The sequence below is a fragment of the Orycteropus afer genome, unplaced genomic scaffold (genome assembly GCF_000298275.1).
Source record: "Orycteropus afer afer isolate SDZICR_OR568_19922 unplaced genomic scaffold, OryAfe1.0 scaffold00291, whole genome shotgun sequence".
NCBI classification, from domain to species: Eukaryota; Metazoa; Chordata; class Mammalia; order Tubulidentata; family Orycteropodidae; genus Orycteropus; species Orycteropus afer.
Genome location: NW_006921878.1, coordinates 2,890,415 through 2,900,359, shown reverse-complemented (window position 1 = coordinate 2,900,359; position 9,945 = coordinate 2,890,415).

The following is a 9,945-nucleotide window of genomic DNA, read 5'->3' as shown; positions in this document are numbered from 1 at the left end:
CCGTCCGCCACTCGCGGGCGGGGCCACCGCCGCAGCCAATGAGCACGCCAGCGGCCTCCTCCCCCACGGCTCGCGCTTCTGCGCGCTGCGCCTGCGCGCGCGGCCACCGCCCGGGCTACGGGCCAATCCGAACGGCCCAAAGCCGCCCCTCCTTCGCCCGCGGCGACCACGCCCAGCCCCGGCAGCGCCTGACTTCTTAAAGGGACAGGAACCCAAAGCAAGTCGGAGCGGGAGGTCAGGTTGATTTTGGGAGGGAGGCAGCGTGGATAAAGCGGCGCAGGCAACAATGCTGCCAGTTGCTGCGGAATTTGGAGCGGGGCTGCCGCCAGGTGCGTGCCTGGACGCCCGGCGGGGTGGGGGGAGGGGCCAGCCGTTCGACTGAGGCGGGCGACGGCGGTGGAGACCCCGGCGCCCCACGCGCCGCACATCCGGGTCCTGGCGCGGCGGGTGGGTGGCGGGTTCTGCAGCCCCCTGGCGGGGCTGAGCTTGAGAAATGCGGGACCCCCACCCAAATTCCCCGCATCTCATGCAACCTGCATCACTTTGCAGGCGATCCCCCTCCAGTCCCATTTCCCCCCCTTTTCGGAATCCCGAGTCTTCACTGACCCGAACCACCCCTGCCCAAAAGCTCTTCTTGGCTCCTCAGTGCCCACAGGCGCCGGATCTCACACTTGCCAGTGTAGGGGAAAAGGACAAAAATGTATTATTTTCCAAGATCTGTCCCCTGAGATTCCTCTCAGGCGCAAAATTTAAGGAGGCGCCACAAACCCCTGCTTCCTCTAAAATGAGACCAGAAGAAGTGGATGGTACCCAACTATCACTACCGTCAGGGACACAATAGACGGAAAAAGGCAGAACAAAATTTCAAATTCCCAAAGAATCCGGACTTACCGCACCCTTTGAAGGAAGACGAACCCCCAAGACTATTGCCCTGGGATACTCTTCCGTATCTTACACCAAAACTATCCCCTGAAATCATTTTTAGGCGAAAAACAATTTAACTCAAATATACAAGATGTTATCCTTAAGTATTGCATTTAAAAAAATCTGTGTAACAATGGAATATTATGCAACAGTAAAGAATAATGTAGAATCTGCAAAACACTGCATAACATGGATGAATTTGGAGGACACTATGCTGAGTGAAATAAGTCAATCACAGAAGGACAGATAATAGTATTAGTTCATTATTGTAAAAAGTCAAGGAAAGGTTTACATAGGGAAGGAAACTTTCTTTGTTGGTTATCAAGGGTGGGAGGGGAGAGAAGGGAACACTGCAAAAAAAAAAAAAAAAGCATTGACCCATGTCACTTTAATGTTGTGTATTTCACTGTACCTGTATGTAAATTATATTTCAATAAAATGTATTTTAAAAAAAAAAATCTTTGTAAGACCAAAGTGACAATAGTAACTCTGAAACAGACGAGAAGTTTAGTGGGCAGTGTAGTCTGAATTGTTGTTAGTTGCCACGCAGTTGCCGAGATTCAGAGAGCCCTTCTGCACAACAGGATGAAATCCTGCCTGGTCCTGAGCCACCCTCACAATCATTGCTGTGTTGGAGCCCATTGTTGTAGCCACTGTGTCAATACATCTCGTTGATGGTCTTCTGCTTTTTGGCTAACCCTCTACCACATATGATGTCCTAAATTAATAGAGGTGAAATATCTAGAGCAGAAATGACAAGGATGTTGACACAATGTAAAAAAGGTAACTAATGTCCCCCGAAAGATAAGTATAGAAACTGTTAAACAGGAGTGTATAACAAAATTAAATGTAAAAAAAATTTAAGGAGGCACCCAACAATTCTGTAAACCAGAGAAATATATTAATGCAAGTTTTGAATAAAGTATGCAAAAAATTTCATCATGAACAAAATATCAGTATTTTCAGTAAAGACAGAATCCAACTCGGGATTTGGCCTGAGGCTAGTTGGAGACCATTGCTGTAAACTTGCAGCAATGAACAAAACAGGCGAAACTCCTGCCCTACAAGTTCAGCTGGTGACCAATGCGAGCTACAGCACAAACGGAGCTGGTGGCACAGTGGTTAATGCATTCAGCTGCTAACCCAAAGGCTGGTGGTTTAAATCCACAAAGTGCTCCGTGGGAGAAAAATGTGGCAGTCTGCTTCCATAAAGATATATAGTCTTGGAAACCCTATGGGGCACCTCTGCTCTGTCCTATAGGGTCACTAAGAGTTGGGATTGACTTGCTGACACTGGGTTTGGTTTTTTGGTTATAGCACAAATAGTTAAGTGCTCTAGCCCATGACTAGTAGCCAAAAGGTTGATGGTTTGAACCCACCCAGAGGCACCTTGGAAGAAAGACCTGGTGATGTGCTTTCAAAAAATCAGCTGCTGAAAACCCTAGGGGCATGCTTGTGTTAATACCAACGTTCAAACAAATGGAACGAGTGCTAGCAATGGTGTGGAGAGACTGGACCGGTCACACACTGCTGGCGGGACTGTGAAATGGTGCAACTACTGTGGAAAGTGGTAGATGCTTCCTTAAAAAGCTGGAAATAGAAATACCGTACGATCCAGCAATCCCACATGAGGTGTATAACTTAGAGAAATAACAGCCGTGACGTGAACAGATACAGGCACAGCCATGTTCATTGCAGCACTATTCACAATACCACAAAGGTGGAAACAACCTAAATGCCCATCAGCGGCTGAATGGATCAACTATGGGACATAGACACAGCGGAATGAATACCACCCACCGTTAAAGAATAACCCATCCGCAGAACACCTCATAACATGGATGCACCTGGAGGACAATATGCTTAGTGAAGTTAGTCGATAAGAAAAGGACAAATATGGAATGAGACCACTGTAAAAAGTCAAAAAACAAAAAAAGGTTTACATGCAGAAGGGAAAAAAAAAAACCTATAGTTTTAATCTGGGTCACCCTGAGTTGGAGTTGGCTTAACAGCAACTAACAATACACAGAAAAATAAAGCAGAGAGGCTATATTTGATCCCACAGAGCATTCTATAGCCAGCTGTGAGACACAATTCATCAACTCTAAATCATATCCTTCCCAATTTGGCCACATTCACAAATCACACAAACTGTTATGTGATAAACATACAGGTGTGTAGGTACAGAGGAGTCTCCCAGTAGTCAAAGGGTAAGTGTCGGGTGCTAACTCGGTTGGTGGTTAGAATCCACCCAGGGGTGCCTTGGAAGAAAGGCCTGGCAATCTGCTTCTGAAAGATCAGCCTTTGGAAACCCTGCGGATCACAGTTCTACTCCAGCACACGTGGGTTTGCCAGAAGTTGGAATGCACTCAACAGTAACTGGTTGGTTTTTGTTTTTTGTTGCTTGGTTTTTTTATAGGTAAAGGCAAGGGAGCTGTGGTGGTGTAGTGCCTAAGGCATCTAACTGTTAATCAGAAGGCTGGTGATTCAAACCCACCAGCCACTCCTCAGAAGGAAGACTGGGCAATCTACTTCCGTAGAGATATTGCCTGAGAAACCCAAGGAGGGGTCGCTGTGAGTCAGAATTGACTCCACAGCAGTGAGGATAGGAGTCCCCAGAGGGCACACATGTTAAGCACATGACTACTAGCAAAAAGTTTGGTGGTTCACCGTGGGTTCGGGACCATGGTCGCGGGGACATCAAGCTCAACTGGCATAACATACCACACAAAAACATCGTTCTACGTCCTACTTTAGTGAGAGCGTCTGGGATCTTAAAACTTGCAAGCATCTGTCTAGATGCAACAATTGGTCTTTCCCCATCCAGAGCAAAGAAGAATGAAGAGGACCAAAGATGTATGGACACAGTCCAAGGCACTAATGGACCATGAGAACCTCAGCCTGTTATAGGAGGGGGACCCTGTGAAACCCACATGGGTTCTTGTCTTCTGGCGAAAAAGAATTGCTCACCGAGACAGAAGTGGTTTACAGAGAACAAGCCCTTAATGAAACACTGCATGAGGCTGTACAATGGAGCAGCAACAGAATGTATATATATACCACCCTAGCCAGACTGCCCACATTTCCCAATTGGCTTACAGCAATTAGAGGGGAGGGACTGAGGAAGCTATACAATTAACAAGGGCTGGGACTCCTAGCGTTTGAAGTTCTGGTCCTCCCGGTTGATCCAGGCATCTGCTTATCTATAGATCAAAAGGAAGTTTGTCACGGAGTCTCCTGTGTTGACACCCTGGGACCTGCAACAAATGTCAGGCAATTATACACTTTCCTAACCACATTTTTTTTTCCAGTTTTCCCTTTCCTATCAGTGGGGGTAATCTAGGTAGTTTACAAAAAATATATAACTGACAACTTTGATCCCTTACACTTGTCCCTACCTCACTATGAGTAGAGATGAGGTAATTTACAAGGGAATGTGGCCTAGCAGCTTCCATTCCTTACATCTGTCCCTACCTCAAGCCTATATGACCATGAGACCAGAAGAACTAGATGGTGCCCAGCTACCACTGTCAGCCACTTGGAAAGGGATCAGTGCAGGAAATTCCGGATAGAGTGGGAGAAAAATGTGGAAAAAAACTCAAAATCATGAAACAGAGCAGATTTACTTGTCTGATAAAGACTGGTGAAATCCCTCAGACTATGGTCACTAGTAACCCTTTGGGCCTGGAATTGAACTCACTCCCGTGGCTTCCAGCCAAACAATAGACAGGCAGACAGGCGTGTAAGGTTAACATTTACAGTAGGTAGGTACACTCCATAGAACAATCAACCATGGGAGACAGAAGGGCAGTGTTTGCACAGGGAGACAGCTCAGGGGGCAGGAGTGCATAGGAAAGAGGGACACAGGGAAGAGGTAACCACAGGAGGAAGTGGAAGAGAGCTGTGACACTGTGGGAACTGCAGTCAATTCTCATGAAACAAAATGTATGAACTGCTGTGTGGAAAATGAATTCGCTTTGTAAACTTTCATTCAAATCACAAGTAAAAAACCCAGAGGAGCCTCAGAAGACAGGCCTGGGAATCTGAAAAGCCACAGCCTTGAAAAGCCTTTGGTTTCACCATGAGTTGGAATGTGGAATGGAAGGTGACAACGCCTAACAACAGGGCCACAGACACTTGGCTTCCTTTTTCCACACTTCAGGAAATTGATGCAGGGCTTGGCCAGGAATACCTGCCCAACTGTGTAGGTTTAGTGTTAAAGGGCCTTAAAAATAGGTAACAATGAAATACACAGTAGCTGGAGGTAACTGAAGGGCAGAGTGTGGATAACATTGTAAACACAGTTGTAGCTGTTTCTTTGTCTCCCACCCCATCAGTCCACTGGGCTCATCCCAGTAAAGCAGTTGCCATGGAGTCTATTCTGCCTCATGGTGCCTCCTTGTGTGCTGGAGTAGAATCTACTCCCTAGGGTTTCCAGTGGCTGCTTTTTCAGAGGTAGGTTGCCAGGCCTTTCTTTCAAGGCACCTCTGGGCAGATTCAAACCTCCAACCTTCTGGCTAGCTGTGGAGAGCATTAACCCATGAACTCCTACATCCAGTACACTGTATCATCTTGATTATGTTTGTTTGCTCTAAGAGAGAAAATGTGGCTTCCCTAAAGATGTTCAGACAAGGCTAACCTAATTAGGATGAGGCATCTGTTTGTAATCTAGTCAAGAGTCAAGACATTTTTTTTAAAACTGTATTGTAATTTGGGTGAAAGTTTACAGAGCAAATTCGTTTTCCACACAGTAGTTCATACGCATTTTGTTTCATGACATTGACTGCAATCTGCACAATGTAACATCTCTCTTCCTACTTCCTTCCTGTAGTTACCTCTTCCCTGTGTCCTTCTTCCCTATGCATCCTCGGCCCCTAAACTAGCTCCCTGGGCAAACACTGCCCTTCTGATCCCCCACAATTGATTGTTCTAAGGAATGTATCTACCTGGTGTATGTGTTTACCTTGTGTACCTGTCGGTTGTTTGGCTGGAGTAGCTCCCCGTGCAAATACTGCCTTTCTGATCCCCCACGATTGATTGTTCTAAGGAATGTATCTACCTGGTGTATGTGTTTACCTTGTGTACCTGTCGGTTGTTTGGCTGGAGTAGCTCCCCGTGCAAATACTGCCTTTCTGATCCCCCACGATTGATTGTTCTAAGGAATGTATCTACCTGGTGTTTGTGTTCCCCTTGTGCACCTGTCTGTTGTTTGGCTGGAGGCATGGGGGTGATTTCAATTAAAAGCCCAAAGGGTGCCTAGGGGCCATGATCTCAGGGGATCTCCCCAGTTTCTATCAGACCAGTAAGATTGGTCTTTTTTATGATTCTTAATTTTGTTCCGCAATGTTCTCCCACTCTATCCAGGATCTCCAATTTCAATCCCTTTCTGAGTGGCTGGCCCTGGTAGCCAGGCACCATCTAGTTCTTCTGGTCTCACGGTTGTGGAGGCTGAGTTTCACATGGTTCACTAGTCCCTTAGACTCATTGTTTCCATGCATCTTCGATTTTCTACTCAGTTGACTTAACATACGACACAAAAATGTTGTTCTACATCCTACTTTGTGAGTGGTGACTGGGATCTTAAAAACTATCAAGTGGCCATCCAAGTTGCAACAATTGGTCTCTCCTCATCTGGAGCAAAGAAGAGTGAAAAAAATCAAAGACGCATGGAAACAGTCCAAGGGACTAGTGGACCATGGGAAACTCAGGGTACATGGCCCTGAGACCAGGAGCAATACATGGTGTCTGGCTACCACTGTCAACCATGTGGAAAGGGAGCATAATAAGGTTTGTAATAAGAATAGGAGAAAAATGTGGAACAGAATTAAAAAACAAAAAAGACCAAGATTACTGGTCAGATAGAGACTGGTGAAACCCCTAAGACTGTGGCCTCTAGTCAACCATTGGGCCTGGAATTGAACCCACTCCCATGGCATAACTTTCAGCCAAACAATAAATAGGCCTAGGAGGCAAACAATTACACTAGGTAGGTACACTCCTGTGGTGGTTAACTTTGTGTGTCAACTTGGCTGGGCCTGGTTGAGTGGCTGGGCAACCGGATGTAGTTATTCCCTACGGTAATATTGGTAATTAACTCCATGGTAGAATGTATCAGAGCACCTGAGTAGCTGCTTTAGGGATGTGCTCTGCTTCCAGTATATAAGCAGCAGCTTTGGGAATGGTCTCTAGCTTATGGCACGCTTGAACCCTGCATGTAGCCATGTTGTTGTTCAGCAGCCTGCCATGCTCTGCTGACTTTGGGACTTACAATGGACATAAGTTAAAGGCCTGCCGTGTGGTTTGGTTACATCGGGACTGTGCCTTTTTACTTGTCAACTTTGGGTTTGTCAGCCTCAGCAACCAGCAGCTGTCTGAGTGAAGAAACCCCTCTAGCTTCAGTGGGCTGGGAGCAAGAGGCAGAGCTGAAACCCAAGGTTGAGGGGCTTTCACCCAGCCCCAAGAGCCTGGTACTTTGAACTCAGACCTAAAGCCTCCAAACTGAGAGAATAAATTCCTGTTTGTTCAAGCTATCCCATTTGTGGTATTTTCTTGTCAGAGCAGCACTAGGGAACCAGAACAACTCCTTACAACAATCAACCATGGGAGATCAGAAGGGCAGTATTATTGCACAGGGAGATAGCTCAGAGGGCAGGAATGCACAGGAAGGAAGGACGGACACAGGGAAAAGGTAACCACAGGGAGGAAGTGGGAAGAGAGCTGTTGCATTGTGAGGATTGCAGTCAATGTCACAAAACAAAATGTGTACGAACTGTTGAATGCAAAACAAGTTTCCTTGGGGCAGAAAAACAACCAACACCAGTTGCCCTCAAGTTGACCTTAACTTCAGGTGACTCCATGTGTATGTGTGTCACAGGGTTTTTCGTGTCTGCAGTTTTGGACGTAGATCACCAGGCCTTTCTTCTGACGCACCTCTGAGTGGGTTCGAACCTCCAACCTTTCAGTGAGCAGCTGAGCGCGTTCACCATTTGTACCACCCAGGCTCAAGACAGCCGATGAGCGCACACCCGAGCTATCCCTCAATATTGCCGCTTTGCAGACCGTCTTCCTTCCAGTTGCCTTTGGCTGAAATATGCAAGACTGTGGGTGGAACAGACAGCTACCACCAACTGAAAACTGGGGAGTTCAAGTCCCCCCAGAGGCACTCACAAGAAATGCCTGGCCATCTCTGTGGTGCAGGGAATTGGTATGGCTTTTCTAGCCACAGTCTTTGTAACTCCCACCGCATTACTGGGTGGGACCATGTAAATAAGATGTGTAGAACTCTGATGTTGGGATTGGTTAGTTGTGTCACTCTGCCAGGCTTACAATGAGCCCTCCTAGGGGCAGAGGGGCGATCTCACTGCCATCAAGAGAGAAGAGCTGGAGGTCAAGTAGAGTGTGTCCTTGGACCCTAGATTCCTGCGCTGTACCTCCATGGCAGAGAGAGACACCCAGCAGAGAGAGACGCCCTGGCAGAGAGGGGGTTGCTGTGGAACCAAGAGGCATGAGACAGTGGTGGGCTTACCTGGCCCACAGAGTGAGAAAGCTGAGTGCCCTTGGGCAGGAGGCTTGCTGACGGAGTGGGCTGCACCTAGGCGTACCTAGCAGCAGAGCTAAAAGAGCTTTGTAACACTTGTCCAACAGCCCAGCTGAGAGAGGCCAAGGGCCAGAGAGGTATGTCTGAGGGTACAGCAGAGGGGACAATGTCCTGTTGGAAGAATTGTATCCTGAGCACATTCCTGAACCTGAATTGTAGCCTGTTACTTCCCTAATAAACCCCATAATCGTGAGTATTATCTGTGAGTTCTGTGTGGCCATTGCAACAAATTATGGAACCCAGCAGAGAAGCAGTGAGTGCTGTGGGAGGGACGGTTGGGTCAGAATAGAAAGGGTGGAGGGTGGCGGCCTGTCTGGCCTCATAGGAATCAGCCCTGGGCTGCTGATGGTGATTCTGTCTTCCTCTGATGACATTAGAGGCCAGAAGACGCTGCCTCCGTGTCCTTTTAACAATCTTCTTCTGAAAAATCAGCCACTGAGAACGCTGTGGGGGTCGCTATGAGTCGGAATCCACCCGGTGGCAGTTAGTTGTTTGTTTTTTTGTTTTTGTTTTTGTTTTTTGGAGCACGATTCTACTCTGGCACACACGGGGGCGCCAGGAGGCAGGGTTAACAGGGTGGCAACTGATTATTTATAAAACATGTTGCCCAGTGCCTGGCACATAGTAAGCACTCAAAATTGTTAAATATTATTATTTTCCGCTAATTTAAAAAGGACATGGATGTCTTGAGGGCATTATGCTGAATAGGGGAAAAAAAGCTAATTTTGAAAGGTTCGTGGCAATACAGTACTACAAATGAAGTGTCTATGGCCTACTGAAATAGGATTGGTCAGATGGTGGTCCTGGTAGGAGTGCCACGCCTTGAAATTGAGGAGGAGTTTGTGTATATATGCAGCTGACCCCACAGAGGTTTTTCAGTCGGGAAGTAGACAAGAAGCAGAAGGAAAAAAAGAAGAGAAAAGACGTAGAGAGAGATGAGACAAGAAACCTCATAAAGAAGCTGTAACCCAGGTCAAGGATTCTAACACTGAAGACAACAACAGGCCCAGAGTGGGTGGTGACAGACAGCAGGGCTGATAGGAGGCCTGCCCTTAAGGGGCTGAGAGGAGCTGACAGAGCTGCCCTGCACTGAAGAAAGGAGACACCAGCAGCATGCTTCCTGATCCTGAGCCCCCATAGTGTCCCATGGCTTCCTTAACAAAACACTTCTTCTGGTTCCCCAGTGCCACTCTGACAGGAATATATCACAAATGGAATGGCCTTACCAAACAGGAGTTTATTCTTATAAACTTTAAGTCCAAGTTCAAAGTGCCAGGCTCTAGGGGCTGGGTGAAAGCCCCTCAACCTTGGGGTCCAGCTCTGCCTCCTGCTCCCGGCCCACTGGAGCTAGAGGCGTTTCTTCACTCAGACAGCTGCTGGCTGCTGAGGCTGAGAAGCCCCAAGGTTGACAAGTCAAAAGGCAC